At 38.3% G+C, this 16575-nt stretch overlaps 1 long non-coding RNA gene across 7 annotated transcripts in view; it reads right to left on the reverse strand.

Annotated features, from left to right (window-relative positions):
• The window catches only part of LOC123598296, a 157107-nt gene that overhangs the window by 34121 nt on the left and 106411 nt on the right, over positions 1-16575 (reverse strand). For 5 of the 7 annotated variants that reach the window (XR_006712537.1, XR_006712523.1, XR_006712532.1 and 2 more), the window contains exon 4: positions 4560-4771. The exons of the other annotated variants lie outside the window; for them this stretch is intronic. This is a non-coding gene — a long non-coding RNA (uncharacterized LOC123598296). The remainder of the gene's footprint in view (positions 1-4559; positions 4772-16575) is intronic. 7 annotated transcript variants of the gene reach the window in all.

A 16575-nucleotide genomic window follows, 5' to 3' on the forward strand; every position in this document is an offset into this window, starting at 1 on the left:
TATCCTACTAAACTTTGAGTTCATTTATAGCAGGGATTATTTTTCTAATTTGTGTATTGCCAATGCCTGGAAATGCACATAAGTGTTCAAAAACATATTTTGACCTGTACAAAAAAGCCTTCTACATCTGGCCCTTCCCATGTCTCCAACTCTGTGTCCTATGTGCCACAGTCCTTTCAGTCTCTGCTTAATTCTCATGCAAGTTCTAATTCCAGATAAACCTAACTATTTCAGGTTCCTGAGTATTCCTGTCTCATTCTCTCACATTTGTATACTGGCTTTGCCCCCTTCTTTCTGTTCTTCTTTTCCACTTAAGTGTATTTCCTATATATTACCTATATTCTAAACTATCATCTCATGCCTCCCTTCCTCCAAATAGCCTTTCCTAAAGCAATTTCAATTGAGAGAGAGAGAGAGAGAGAGAGAGAGAGAGAGAGAGTCTGTGCATATGAGTAGGGAAGAGAGGCAGAGGAAGAGGGAAAGAGAAGCAGGCTCCATGCTCAGCAGAGAGCCCAATGCAGGGCTCGATCCCATGACTCTGTGATCACAACCTGAACCCAAATCAAGAGTCAGACACTCAACCAACTGACCCACCCAGGAGCTCCAGCCTTTTCTAATCTTAATTCTTCTTTCTCAACACACCGACTGAGCCCAGACTGAGTAGAGGACTCTTCCAATGTACATATCCCTAACACTGAATTTATCAAACTACTTCATAATAGTGGTTCACCTTCTTTCTTCCCACATAAATGTTAAGTTTCTTAATGGTGCATGGGTCTTCATTGCTGGAAGTAGGACTGAATGACACATACGTTCAGTAAGTGAAAAAAGAACAAAAGAACAACAGAAAAGAAGGAAGGAAGGGAGGGAGGAAAAGAAGAAAAAGCAAGCTGAATATTTTACATAATGAGTTTTTCAACAGAACATTCATTAAGAAATGTCCAATAGATCCACAGGGTCGAGTGGATGGACAGAAGGTTGAGCATCTATTCCCCTATCTTTCTGCTAATTACTTTGTTTTACTAGACCTTCAGAAACAATTCAATAACTAGAGGGTTCATTCTAAGTTGCATTTTAAGTTGTTAGGAAACAGAGTAAAAACAAATCTTTTAAGGAGAGCCATGTTTATTAAAAAGTTTCCTCATTTTGGCTTAAGTCCTTTGGAGTTAAGCTAGGCAGAAAATGTCTCCTACCCAATTAAAAGGTGAAGCTATAAAAAGTAAGCAAGGCCAAATTCAACTACATTTATAAAATATTTGACAATTCCTACACCACCAAAAAATCATCATGTCCCCTTCAGTACATTGTCTGGTTGCTGCCTCCTGTCTCGGCAACTGCATTTCATAGTCATGGTCAAAATCACGAAATACAACATTCCAAAAATTAAACTATAGTCTGTTCTTCTGGGATGGAAGTCAAAGGTCCTTCAAAAAATTCTTACAGGAATATGCAAGAATACATGAAATACTTAAAAAAAATCATTGTAAACTAAATAAGTTACAGTTGGAGGAAGAGCTTATGGTGATAACATATCATTTATGAAGACCAATTTAGAGTGCTAGATAAGTCGTCAGAAAACAAGAAGCTTTGTTCTGCAAAGTTGTGCTTTTAGCACTTTTGCTTCTTTGGAGAAGAAAGCCGAGCAAAGAAAATTAAAGTTCCTCCCAGTGATAGCAAATATGTAACTGCTGACACTTCCACTCAGCGTCTGTTTTGTCTTTTCCTTGTCTGTTTTCATTTTCCTGACAAACCTATTTGACTAGGGTTCTTCATTCAGTCAATAAATGTTTATTGCATACCTATTATATGAACACAATGGTTAACAAAATGCATTCCTTGCCCTGGAGCTTTAGCAGGTAAATTAAAAAACCAAAGACAAAATCAAGGTGTGATAAGGACTAAATTGAGGAAGCAGGTGGAAAAATAAAGTAATCTAATCTGGAGAAGGGGGTTTAGTGAGGACTTAAGGTCAAAGTCATTGATAAACTGAGTTAATCAAGCTGAGGAGAGTGGTAGAGCCATAGGGGGAAAGAAATCAGGGGGCAGAGAAAGGATTTTCCCATCTGAGGGAACAGCATCTGCAAAAGAAAGGAAAAGCATATTTTGAAGAGATTTACAAACATATCAGTACCTTGTAATATATACTGTAAAAGAAAAAAAAAACCTAGAAGAGCAGTCTGGAAAGATAAACAACAGGATCATGCAAATTCTGGTGGGACAAGTGAAGGAGTTGGATTTTATGGTAAGGACTGTGGGTTACACTGAAAAGTCTTAACCTCATGGTTTGGGTTTTATTTATTTATTTTTTTTATTTTAAATTTTTTTTTTTCAACGTTTATTTATTTTTGGGACAGAGAGAGACAGAGCATGAACGGGGGAGGGGCAGAGAGAGAGGGAGACACAGAATCAGAAACAGGCTCCAGGCTCTGAGCCATCAGCCCAGAGCCTGATGCGGGGCTCGAACTCCCGGACCGCGAGATCGTGACCTGGCTGAAGTCGGACGCTTAACTGACTGCGCCACCCAGGCGCCCCATGGTTTGGGTTTTAGAAAGACCATAGGCTATTTGTGTGGAGAAAGACGAGACTTGAGACAGTTTGGAGATTGTCCTGCTAACATATGTGAGAGGTGATGGTGGCCTAACTCAAGAAACCAGTAATGATGTGGAAAGACCTGGATAAATTGGGATGGTATCACGGAGAAAGAAGCTGTAACAGGACTCGATATGTAGGTGTGGGAATTTAAACAGGGAGAAATCACTCTCCACATTCCTTATACCATGTTTGTTTCTTTCTTTCTTTCTTTCTTTCTTTCTTTCTTTCTTTCTTTCTTCTTTTTAAACATGATCTATAGAACCTAAGCACCAATGGTGGTCACACATCCTAGGAAGTCACCCAAGGCAGCTGTGTGGCCTGTATCTAACTGTTTCTGTTGATGGGCTAAGAATACTGATAGAAATGAAACTTCCTATCCAATTAACAGATATTTTTTCACTGCTCTAGGAAAATGGAATGTTCAACACTATACCTAGGAGGTTGAATGAAAAATACCTGAAAAGATAAGAAGAATAATGACTGAAATTTGTGATTACTATTCCCCACATAAGTTACTAATACTTTAGAAACCAGCTATATATGCCTCAGTGAATCTGATGTGTTTCTGATTCTGTGTTGCTATTTCTGATCAAAACAAAAGGAGTTTCTATAATTATTATTTCATGTAAGTTCATGTCTCATGATTCTTTTTTTGTACCTATAATTCAAACGAACTTCAAATCTAGTCATAAGCCTTTAGATTGTTTTCCCTCCAAAATCTGAGAATGAATTGAAATTCTCCTCACATTTGCATGAAATCTATATGGAAAGTATGGTTCCCTACTAGGGGACTTTTCAACCAAAGATAAATGTAAGCAAATTTCAAAATGTTCCAAGCATCGCCCAGTCTGCTTTTTCCTGCGTCAACCATGAGACAAACAACAACAAAACAAAACATAGGGAAAAAGTTCTTTGTGCCTTGAGCAAACAGAGAGGAATAACAGTGAAAATCTAAACATACCACCTTTATTATGCTAAGTGAAATGAGTCAGGGAAAGACAAATATATGATTTCACTTATATGTGGAATCTAAAAAAAACACACAAAAGAACAAAGAAAACATAACAGAAACAGTCATAAATGTAGAGAATGGGTGGTTGCCAGAGGGGAGGGGTGGGGAAGTGGGCAAAATAGCTGAAAGGGATTAAGAAGTACAAACTTCCAGCTACGAAAGAAATAAGTCACAGGGATGTTAACTACAGAACAGGAAATATAGTCAGTAATATTACAGTAACTTTGTATGCTGACAGATGGTAATGAAACTTATCTTGGTGAGCACTGCATATCATATAGAATTGTTGAATTGCTATGTTGTATACCTAGAACTAATATTATACTGTATGTTAACTATGTTTCAATTAAAAACTTAATTTAAAAAAATATTTTAAAAACTTAAAAATAAAACGAACTTACTACCCTGATAGTCTCCTTTAAGGAAATAAAAGTAACACCAGACTTCTGATAAGATATAAATGCCATGGGGTACTAAAAATATCAGTTATACAACGAGAAGGGAGAAGAGGCTAAGGAGTTGTTCATAAAGAAAAATCTTTCCCAAACTCCACATAACAAACTAACCCACGTAATACTCAAAGGAACTTTATTTTTTTACTGCCCCTTCTCTGAAAGGTCAAAAGTACCAATCCAGTAAATGCATGTTGATAGGTTTGAGTCTGGGAAAAACAATATTCTAACATTACAACCCTTGGCAATAGCCCAGCAAATATACGACCAAACCAGAAAATTCTCTGACCATTACAACAGAATTGTACAATAAACACCAGGAGTATTTTAAGTTTCTCTGACTAGTATTCATGGGCGCTACATCCCTAAAGAAAGAAGTTGGCTTAAATGTTTGAGGTAAAACTTTGTTTAAAAAAATAGAGGTTAGTAATTAGACAAACACCTACCTTGATCTAGCACCCTACCTTGGAAGAATATAAGGGCCCTTATGAATGTTACCTTACCTGGAAAAGCATCTTTGCAGATGTGATTAAGTTAAAAATCTTAAGATGGGAAGATGTTCTTGGATTATCCGGGCAGGTCCTAAATGCAATCATAAGTGTCTTTGTAAAGAACGGCAGCAAGGGATTTGATACAGGCGAGAAGTTGTCGTGACCACAGAGGCAGGGGATGTAGGGTGCAGCCACAAGCCAAGGAACCCCTGAGTTACCAGAAGCTGGAAGAGACAAGGAACAGATGCTCCCTTAGAGCCTCCAGAGGGAGCAGACCCTGCCGACATCTTGCTTTCAGCCCAGTGATACTGATTTTGGACTTCGGACCGACAGAATTGTGAGAGAACGAACTGGTCCTATTTGAAGCCACCAAGTTTGTGATAGCTTCTTAGAGCAGCCACAGGAAGGTAATACAGATGCCTTGGGTATGTATAGCAGGGGAGGGAGACAATTCTCATCACTCACTTTGCCACTCAGCAGTTCTCCTACACAATGCGCTCACGCCTTGGGCGTGAAACCTCATAAAAGAGGCAGAACTTTAACTGCTTTAACTGAAGACAGTCTCCTGGGCACCCACACGCCAGAGGAAACGGAAACTTCCATGCAATCAGAGCAGCCGCGCCCCGCTCAGTGAGGGAGTCAGGGGGTGGGTAAGAGACTGCATCCTTTTCAGTACAGCTACTGTTACCAGTTGGGGCTGAAACCATTCTGGGAGCACGTCCCTTTGTATGACTCACTGGTTAGGAGAAATCAGACGCCAAGTGTGGAGTGATGGGAAGGCTTCCAGAGAAGATACTCTTTTCTCCAGCCCAGGAGTCAGAAGCAATGTGACTTTGGGCGAGTTGCTAACCTACTTCACAACAGTGTCATAGGGCAGCTTTGCAATTAATTTGTAAATGCCCTTTGGCCCACAGAAAATCCATTCAGCCTGTGAGATTTGTATCTCCCAGAGCTACTGATTTGCATACCGTGCAGCCCTGCAGAGGAAACAAGTATCTGCCTGCAGTAGCTACAAATGCAGAGTTCTCTTAAAAACACAGGTTCCCTGCAAGATCCAAGCAGACATGTAAGAAGGGGGAGACTGTGACATTTGTTTTGGTCCCACTGACGAAACCCTATTTGACACATTCTGATTCTGTTTAGCAAACGGGTATATTGGTAAGCATTTATTTCCTTGGACACTGAGGCAGTTGGCAAATTGTGTTCAGATGCTTCTGGATCCTCATGAAAAGGGCACTGTATAAATCCAGGGAACTATTACGTGAGAGAGAGAGAGCCTTTATCTCCGGGTCTTAATAAAGAACTAAGCATAAGGCCTATCAGACTTCTAGTTCAGACACCAAATTGACCCCTCTGGGAGCTGGGAAAAGTCTCAATCTCCTTCCTGCCTTATATAGCAGTGGTAATAAAAGAGCATACACTGAGGATTAACTAAAGTTCACATACTGCCTTGAAGAGAAAAGTCTTGATTTAAGTGCTGAAAATTTATATTAGTGGGAGGGGAAAGACTGGAGAATGGCAAAAGGGATGGAAAGTTACAGCAAGTTATAATGAGAAATATAAATTGAAGCAGGTCTAAGGGAAAGACAAGAGATCAGATGCATGAAGGTAGGGGGTGGGAAAAGTGGCCAAAAAAAAGGAAAGACTTTTCCTCCATCTGTGTTGGCTTAGGCATGCTCTTCAGGTCCTAAAGGGAAGTATATTCTTTAGCAACAAAAGAATAATGACTCCAAGTGGAGAAAAGGAAAAAGGCAGCACGAGAATATGAGGAAATGACGGAAGAAAAAAGAAGGCCAAGAACAAAAAGGTTAAGAGAGGGTAAGGGACATAATAAGACAACAGAGAATGAAATTCACAGCATCTATAACAGGATCTAGGAAGAGCCCTTTAGCCCCCAGTTCATTTTAAGGGCAAGAACTGTTGCCTTGATTTTATGAAGTCAGAGCTGGTCCATGCTGTCACTCTCTTGCTTCAAAAGTGATTTGACCAAACCAAATGGAGGCATAGGTCTAGCCCTATATATATATATATATATGTATTTTACTCACATTCAGAGTTCCTAACATAAAATACACTGACCACCAAAGCTGTCTTTGCACATACACACCATACCACACACACACACACACACACACACACACACACAATTTGGCAGAATTCTGTTAAAAACTTGAATACAATTAAATCATTTTCCAGGCTTCCGTTATCAAGCAAATGGTTAGGTTTTTTGTTTATCTGTATGTTTGTTTTTTAATCTAAATTATCCAAGCTTTACATAGTCGTAGCTGACAATATGCCTACAAAAGGTAACATTTTTAAATTCACCTAAATTGTTAAAGGCAAAGGTATTATATACCTCATTTTGTTTCTGTGCTAGACAATTCCAAAACCTATCTCATGGTTTTGTAAAAACCTTGGCCAAAATCCATCAGATAATAGTCACATCTCTCTTTGTGATGTGAGGTATAAGAGGGAGTGGAGAGGGAAGGTGACAAACTTGAACTGCTCCACAGTCCAAAGGAAAGAAAACATTTCTCCCAGTTCACGTATAAGCAGATATCAGATTGCATATCCACTCCACCATGCTCTGAGTTTTCAGTAGTACTCAGTTCTTTAACCCTGTTCCAAGTGTCTGATTAAACCGTATCACCTGTGTAGCATTTTTAAGATATAATGATCTTATTTTTCCATCAGCATCATTCTTTTATTGGACGAAAGAATTGTGTAGGATCTGGTTAATGAATAGAAACCAGGCCAGTTATTTCATAAAGGGGATTTATACAAATAATTATCAATTGGGTATTATAAAACTGGAAACATGGAAGTATCCAGGTAGTTGAGACTTACCCCAGACCTGGAGGGAATGATGAGAGAAGATGAGGGGAGATGCTAGGAATTGTTAAAGTGCATTGAGCTGCAAAGGTCCAACATGGTAGCCACCAGCCACAATTGGTTTTGAGCACTTAAAATGCCACCAGTCTGGGGCGCCCAGGTGGCTCAGTCAGTTGAGCATCTGACTTCAGCTCAGGTCATGATCTCACGGCTTTTGCGTTCGATCCCCACATCGGGCTCTGTGCTGATAGCTCAGAGCCTGGAGCCTCCTTCAGATTCTGTCTCTGTCTCTCTCTCTCTGCCGGTCCCCTACTCATGCTCATGCTCTCTCTCTCTCTCTCAAATATAAATAAACATTAAAAAAAATTTTTTTAATAAAAAATAAAAAAAAAATAAAATGCCACTAGTCCAAAGTGAGATGTACTGAAAGTATAAAATACACACCAAATTTCGAAGACTGAGTATGAAAAAAGGATGAAAACATAATCATTTTTATATTGATTATATGCTGAAATGATAATATTGAGGGATACACTGGATTCAATAACATTTATTTTACCTATTTCTCTTTTACTCCTTTGATGTGACAACTTGAACTTAAAATTTTATGTATGACTTGCATTTTCTTTCTGTTGGATGGTGCTGGCTGACAGGCTTAGAAGAACCTGGAGCTGGGACTGAGTCTTTTGAGAAGGGTGCTGCAGAAGGATATTGGTGTGTCTGAGAGAGAATGATGGGGCTGGTTCAGGCTGTATGAAATCTGCAAATTGGAGCCAATTGTCATGGATCAACTGGCCCTGCCAAGGCGAAGAAATGCGACTGCAGTGCCCCCACAGGAGCACAGGAAAACAAGGAAGAAGTCTTTTCCTTCCCCAGCTTTGCAATTTTCCTCTGTTGCCCCCAGTTGGCAGAACCCAAGGCTCACTTGGCAGACCCAGGTCTAAGGGAGAAATGTGATTTGCAGGATCCCAGCCCCGGCTGGGCAAAGCAGAATATGGAAAGATGAGTCTGCTGCTGAGAGGCAAACAGCTTAATCACTGGCACAACAGTCATTGTCTGTCAGGCATGGTTTTAGATATTAGGGGCACAAGCATGAACCAAAGTCCCTGTCTTCACCATTCTAATGAGGCAAGGCAGACAATAAGCAAATTCATAAAAGGGATGATTCCAGGGAGTGATAAGTGTTAGGAACTTAAGGAACTGGAGACATGTGAACTAAGGTCTGGAGGGATGGAGAGGGGAGGAGGAGAAGGAAGAGGAAGTATACCAAGGCAGAAGGAATATTACCGAAAAATCTCTGAAAAGAGAATGATCTGAGATTGCAGCTGACGCATAATCGTGGAGAGGAAAAATGATAAGGGATGATTGGGACTGATTGCATAAGGTCCCTGCAAATCATGGTAAGTAATATGGATTTGAACTTAATTGCTATGGGAACCACTGTAGGATTTTAAGCCGGAAAGTGGTATGATTTGATTTACGTTTGTAAAAGGTCATTCTGGCTGCTGTGCAGAGGCGTAGACTCTAGGGGGACAAGCATATGAGGGAGACCAGAAAGCTACTGCAGCAGGGTAAAAGATGAGGATACCTGGGACTGGGGTTGAAGCAGTGGACACGCGTTGAAGCGACTGTATTCAAGATAAGAGTTGGAGGTTGTGCAAACGGTATCCACTAAGATTGGGACGCTTCATGCAATTCATTTGAGTAAATTTTCCAAACAGCTATCACACTTTAAACACCACAATTGTTTTAAAATATTCTTGTTATTTTTCATGGAAATAAGTCACAATTATACAAAACATTCCTTAATCTTCTTCTATAGAAAATCCCAACCAAATTTACAAACTGCTATTTTGACTCAGGGTCCTGTTCTCCATTTTTGCCTGCCATCTGACACATTCTCTGTCAATTTCTTGAGTTTCTCAACTCCCAATTACTTTCACTCCATATGTTAAAGCTCTGCTTCTGTTGAGGCAAATCTTAATTAGGATGAAAAGATGATTTTCCAGATAATCTAATCCAGACATTGACTATGCCATTTAGGTAAATGTCACACCTGCCAGGCTCAGGTCAGCATCGGCTGCCCCAGCCTGTCCATAAAGCCTGTGCTTACCAAGGCCCACATCTAACCAAAATTATCCTTGCTTCTGAGACACCAGCCATATTTAGCTGCTGTGATTCACCAAGGTCAAAATCAACATGATCCCTATCTACCAAAGGCAAATAATCAGTCATTCAGAAAACTTTCTCTCCATATTACTTTGAGTCCCAGTGTCTAACCCTTGGCTACAATGTTCCTAGCCAATTCATAAAGATGCTGGGGTTTTAAGGGTCCAATATACAATCTTCCTTTCTTCCTCTCACAACTTCTGAATGGGAGCCTGAGCTAGAAATCAAATTATCATTTATTGATGGATCTAAACTAGAGAGTATGGCTTGCATTTAAGGCTAAATGGCTCTCCTAATATATCCTTTTGAATGACTCCGAACCCACCAAACTACAAACCCACCACCTTCACTGGAATGATGAAGGTGCAATCAGATTAAAGTGGGATAAAGAGCAAGCAGAATGCGAAGAAGCAGAGATAGAAAATGAGACTTGATCATTCACAAAGTTGGGCTCTGCAGAGGAATGAATAGCTGAGGGATGTCACATCAATGGAAGGTTGTGTTTTAAGAGGGAAAGTAATGGGACATGTTTATATGCACATGGAAATCATCAAGGTAAAAGGGAGAGATTGAGAATGTAGGAAAGTAGATGTATACCAGAAAAGGTGACTGGGAGTCAGCAGATAGGATTAAAAGCATCGGTGGCAAGACAGGCCTCCATAGTAACAGGTGGGAATGTAACAGAGTTGGGGGCAAAGGAACTTAGGTTTCTAGATTTAGTTGTGGGCAGATGGAGTTTTCATTCTATGTTTTCTATTTTCTGAATGAAAAATGAAGTAAAGTATTCAGCTAAGAATGAGAGGGTGGGAGGTGTGAAAAAAGAGAACGTTTGAAATTAAAGATCTTGCTGGGAAGCAGAGTTACTGAGGAAACAATTTCTGAGTAGTGCTGAAGGTCCATTTGAGGTGTATTAGTTTAAAGTGAAACCAGTCAGCCCAGTCTTTCTCTAGCGATACTCAGATGCTCAAGCATATACAAGGAAAAACTACGTATGTGGTCTCAGGTCAATAGAGATAATAGCTGCCTCAAGATGGAAGAGAAATGGAGGGCCAGAGAAGTTGAGGGCATTGGCAAGAGCATGATTATATTAATTTATTCAATAATAATCCGCAAACTCCTAATACATGTCAAGAACTAATCAAAAATGCCTGGATAAGTGATTAGAAATTGTAGGTACAAGCCACTCTCTAGGGGTTCCACCAGAACTAGGTGCAGATTTATTTTTTAATTCATCTTTACTTTTCTTTTTCTCTTGTCATCCTTCGTGGAAAAAAAACAGAAGCAAAAAAACCCAAAAAATTGGTAACGTATATTTAATATTCACCATGTGTCAAGTACTATGCTAGGCATTTTTAAAAAAACATTATCTTGTTGCTCCATATATCAATGCTATGAGGAAATTGCTGTTATTAGCCCCATTTGCAGATGGGGAAAGAGAATATGAAGATATTAAGCAACCTCAGAATATATCATATTCAGAACTACTGGCTTTAGAGCCCCTTGCTTCTACAGGGTAAGTCTTTCTCACTAGGGGGAAAAAGGAAAATATTTTCCATTAAAATATTTTGAATTTCCCATTTTCACTTTAATGCATAAGCAACCAGTTTTTTGTTTGGATACCCTTGGGAAGAAGAACTTTAAACTCTTCTACGAAATTGAGTGAGATTATTATTCCAAAATATCTAATTTTACAAATTGAACAGTCTTGACTATGCAAGTAATTATTTAAAAACTCTGCAAACAGATAAATAGCTACTCTGGTCTCCTTCCTTCCCAAACTCTCTTGTGGGTGACACATGTTGAAGAAAATATTTATGCTTTACCTAACATTTCCTACTTAAGAGAAACAATCTGAATTTCTAAATTTGGGCCTAGAGAATAAACAGACGTTTTTCTCCTTTCCTCCTCTTCCTTCCTTCCTTGCTAATCAAACTAAGATAATTGTTCTGCCCTAGAAAATCTCCAATGACTAACAAATACTATTGTGCTTTTTTTTTTCTATGAGAGAAACTTGAAAAAGCACCCCATCCCATTCATCAAAAATCACAAAATTAGCAAGGAATGAGATATCTCAGACTTTAAGGCAAGGTTTATACAGAGGTGAAGGTCATTCATTCTTCATGTGAAAAATTTGACACGGAAATTGGGAGTGTTTCCTTGTTCCTTTGTAATTAGAAAAATATCCCATTTTTAAACTTGAATCATGTAAAAATTCCCTTGACTACTTATATTTTTCAAGACTATGTTATACTTAAATATATTCAACTATCGCTATCTGGGGAGATAAATCCAGGTCAGACAAACATAAAAAATGAACCATGCTTCCTGAGCAGTAAAACTGATTGGTTGTGCATGACATTTACCCAGATTTGGTAATAGCTATCATTTGTTGAGAATTTAGTACATTCTAAACCAGAGATTCTCAATCTTGATTATGTATTAGAATCATTGGAGACATTTTTGTAAACTTTTTATTTTGAATTAACTTTAGACATGGAAAAATTGCAAAAGTAGTATAGAGTTCTCCTATATCCCTCAACTGCTTCCCATAACATTAACCCCTCACATGACCATTGTATAATTATCAGAATCAAGAAATAAACATTATCAATATAATATTATTAAATAAATTACAGATCCTATTAGAATTTTACCAGTTGTTCCACTAATTTCCTTTTTCAATTCGGGATTACACTGAATTGGTATTTCTTCTTAGTCTTGTCCAACCTGTGATATTACCTCTGCCTTTTCTTGTCTTTCACAACCTTGATTTTTTTGAAGAATACTAGTCAGTTATTTTGGAGTTAATTTGGGCTTGTCTGATGTTTTCTCATGATCAGAACAAAGTGATGCATTTTTGTAAGAATACCACAGAAGTGATGTACCCTTTTCAATGAATCATATCAAGGAGTTCATTATGTTGATTTTGTAATTTTGGTAATACTAATTTTGTCAACTTGGTTAAAGTCATATCTAATGGGTTTCTCCACTGTAATATTATCTTTCCTTTAGTAGTTAACAAATATCTTGATACTTTGAAACCATGCAAATCCTGTTTCTCCTCAAACTTTTATCCACTATTTTAACATCTGTCAGTAGACCTTATCTACAACAATTATTGCTGTGGTCCCTTTCCAGAAATGAGTTTCTATTTCCCTATTTTCTTCTACATTTATTAATTGGAATTCCACACGAGTGTTTTTTTAAATGCTGATACAGACAAATTCAAGGAAAATTTACTAAGCATATTATCTCTAGTTCACACAATATGGCTAATAAGCAGGTATTATTATCCACACTGGAATACAAGGAAATTGATGCTTGGAATGACACAGTAACATATGTTTTTACAGATAGGAAGTAGTGAAGGCAAGACAGAAGCTCTGAACTACATATCTCTGAAATCTATGATTGTTCCACTGCCCCAGCTTTCTTCCTTTTAAAGTCAGCTCACTGTTCTTAATATCAAACTTTGGCCCATTTAAATTTTAGTCTACTAACCCCAATCATCTGTAATTGTTATATAGATCAGTCTAGGGTTAGGCACATTGTTTTTCTGTCTGAACTTTTTGACACTGACCTAAAGAGTAAAGAATAGATGCTAACTGTGTTTTCACCTTCACCTGGACAAAAGATCTTTGCAGAACAGATGAGAATGAAAGAAAATGGTATACCATATACATTTAGGTATTTAGGCTAACAGGCAACTTTTTTAAAGAAATATAACCCAAATGCTTTATGAGGGAAGAAAGCTTATCAGGCATTGCACTCAAGCATATAGTGGTGAAGACTGGGGCTTTGGAGGCAGCTAGAACTGAGTTAGAGTCCAGCAAACTGCTCAATGACTTTGAATATGTTTTTCTAACATCTTTAAGGTTAAATTTCCTAATTGTTAAAATGTAAACATTAATACCCACTACACAGACTTCATGTGAGGATTCAATGATCTTCAGCACAGGGGTATAAGCAATCAATAACTATGAGTTTAAAAAACAACAACAACAACACTGTAACCAAATTGCCTAACACCTGACAAGAGATGAGTACTTTTGAACAGAATTTTTGGGAAAAGAAGAGAGAGGTAATTTTTGAGGATGTGACCCTTAAAAGGGATCAGATGACATGGGTGTGTACAGGAGTTTTAGAAGTGCCAGGGGGATACATAAGGACTCTGAGGGAGAAAAAGATAAAGGGAACTGAAGAGTGTGAACTATCACCTTGGCTGATTTCCTTTGTGGAGGCAATCATCAAGTAGAGAGCTGGATAAAACGGTGGGCCAGCTGAAGAGTTGCTGCAGCTGCCAATCTATAAATGGCAGGCAGCTAAAACATCACATGAAATGTAAAGAAAGAAAATTTTCCCTAGAACATCTTTTAGGAAGGGCAGTTTACATGCATACCATCAGGATAAGAAATTTTGTCTATTTCGGTCACTTCTGTATTTCCAGTGCCTAGAACACCGCCTAGCGTATGGTAACTATTCAACAGAAGCATTAGATGACTGGATAAATGAATGAAGCATCAATAAATGCAGAAGACCAATTAAGAAACTTAGCTGCTTAAGAAAAAGGCTTTGTCCCTTACAGGCCTTCTCTTGTGCTGAGAGAGGTAAACAGACTTAGGGGGCTGAGCTGATTCCTTCAAGTCTATGGAAGCAAGCCTGGGCCCACCTCCTGGCTGCTCACCTCATCTCCCTCTTCTTCATTAAAGGTTCAGTGTTTCCTCTATATACTTGTTGAACAAATAAAGAATAACGATTTTTTAAAAGGATGTCAAATTATAAATTTGCTCAGGACCTCTACAAATCTGTTAGACCTTGGCTCTATGTCACTAAAATTACATCTGTACAAAGAAAAGCAGTCATTGCTTGTCCAACTATGAAAATGTGAAATAAAATGCCTGTGGCAAAGATTGGAAGTTGCTTTTCTCCCTTTCATGCTTAATAAGAGAAGCCTGAGAAGTGTGTCGAGCTGAAGAACAATATTTCCAAAGCACATCTGTAAGCAGAGGTGTCTGCTGAGATTTAAGAGTCCTCCAGGAAACCGTTTTGCCCCTTGCTCTTCTATTCTTGCCTGGAATGAAGATACAATGGTTGGAGCTCCGAGAGTCATCTTAGTGATTTTGAAGATGATGAACAGAAAGCTATAAGGAGGCTGACTCTGATGATTTTCTGGAGCTGCCGTACCAGTGTCTATCTTCAGACTTAATTTGTGTGGGCAAAAAAACAAACTTATATCTTGTTGAAGTAACTATAGTTAGGTCAATAGCCAACATAATTTCGGTGTTGTACCCCATTAGACAATGTGTATATACAGTTGCATCCATAGGGGCTAAATATGGGTACTTTGAAGAAAGAAGGAAATCAGAATTTTTAAGTGACGTTTTTAGTAATTATTAAGAGGATAGAAGAAAATAGGGTGTGCAATTTAAAGAAATACTTCTTATAAGAGCACTGTTACCCATTGCAGAGTTGAACAATTGACCTGTACCATAGCAAGTGTTTTCGTCAATAATTGGCACATTTCAGTATTGAAAGGAATCATCAATCACCTAATCCAATTACCCATCTGATGCTCAAACTCTTCTCCAGGATATTTAGGTAAGAAGTCATCCAGCTTATGCTTGGCTACATCAAATGATGAATAACTCTCTACTTCCCACGCCAGCCCATTTTTATCTTTGGACAGTTCTAAAAGTTAGAATGTTGTTTCTTACATTGAGCTGAAAATCTGTTTTCCTCTAGCTTCCATCCACTCATTCTACTTTTCGTCTTCAGAGCCATATTCAGTACTTCCAATTTCTGTTCTAAATGACAAGCCTTCAATTATCACACTCCTCTTGAGACAGCTGCCCTTCTGGGTTTTCATGCCAGGAAATCTTGCTGACCATGTTTCTGAACATGTTGAGATCTACTTTCCCAGAATCTAGGGAATAGGTATGACTGCACCTACTCTTCCCTTTCCTTGCTATCATACACCTTGACAGAATATGGCCACGCCTTCCCTGGTTACATAACTTAGTTTAGCGAAAAAATGGCCTCTTAGTTATTCAAATACAGACACAAACTAATCATTAGTCCAACTATTTTCAATAACTCTGGGAGATACATTTTGAGACAAAGCAAGTAAAGAACTTGTCAGATATGGTACTACCAGCTGGATGAGAGTCCCATTATACATCCCCCAATATTTGACATCACCCCTTTTACAATATAGTATACCTGTGCCACATGTTTGACCTAAATCAGAAATAAATCATTCATTTCTTACATCAGGCCAAATGACACTTAGCACATCTTCACAATAATATCACATTTGTCCTGTCACCTTTCGTCCACACGCTATTTATCTCTAGCAAATTTCTACTCTTAGGATTTCTGAGCAGCCATAAATGATATTGCCAATTTCTCCACTAAACAAAGTCTGTTTATACTCAATTAGATCTATTCTCCCACTACCATATTTCAAACAGACAATACTCACCAAACTTTGGTGACATCAGTGGGATATATACCATCTGTGTTATAATATCTAATTTACTAGGTTACCTGCTATAATCAAATATATTAAGTCCACAGGAGGTGATATTAACCAAAATAAATGTAGCCTGAAATACTTATTTTTTAAATTAAAAAAATTAAATTGAAATTTAGCCAATAGCAAAGGCATTGTAAATTTAATCTGGAACTAATCTCTGGGTTCAACACCAAAGGGCAGACATCCTGTAAGGAACTTCTGACACTCTTCTCTGCTTCTGCAACTAGTATTATGTCAAACAGGCAAAATGAAAATGGTCAGGAACTCCAGTTACCCTCTACCAGGAGAGCAGAAGTCATTTTTCAGGCTAGATTTTTAAGAATATAAATCCAGGTTCACAGTTTAAGAGAAACATAGTTTTCTATTCATAATCTGTCTTCCAGCCAACCTATTTTATTACCAATATCAGGAAGGTCCAGAGATAAAATATAGTTTAAACTTCAAATACCTCAAACCAAGCTGTCAGGGAGGGGAGAGGTCAGATGCTGACAT

Source organism: Leopardus geoffroyi, chromosome A1, assembly GCF_018350155.1.
Source record: "Leopardus geoffroyi isolate Oge1 chromosome A1, O.geoffroyi_Oge1_pat1.0, whole genome shotgun sequence".
In the NCBI taxonomy this organism is placed as follows: domain Eukaryota; kingdom Metazoa; phylum Chordata; class Mammalia; order Carnivora; family Felidae; genus Leopardus; species Leopardus geoffroyi.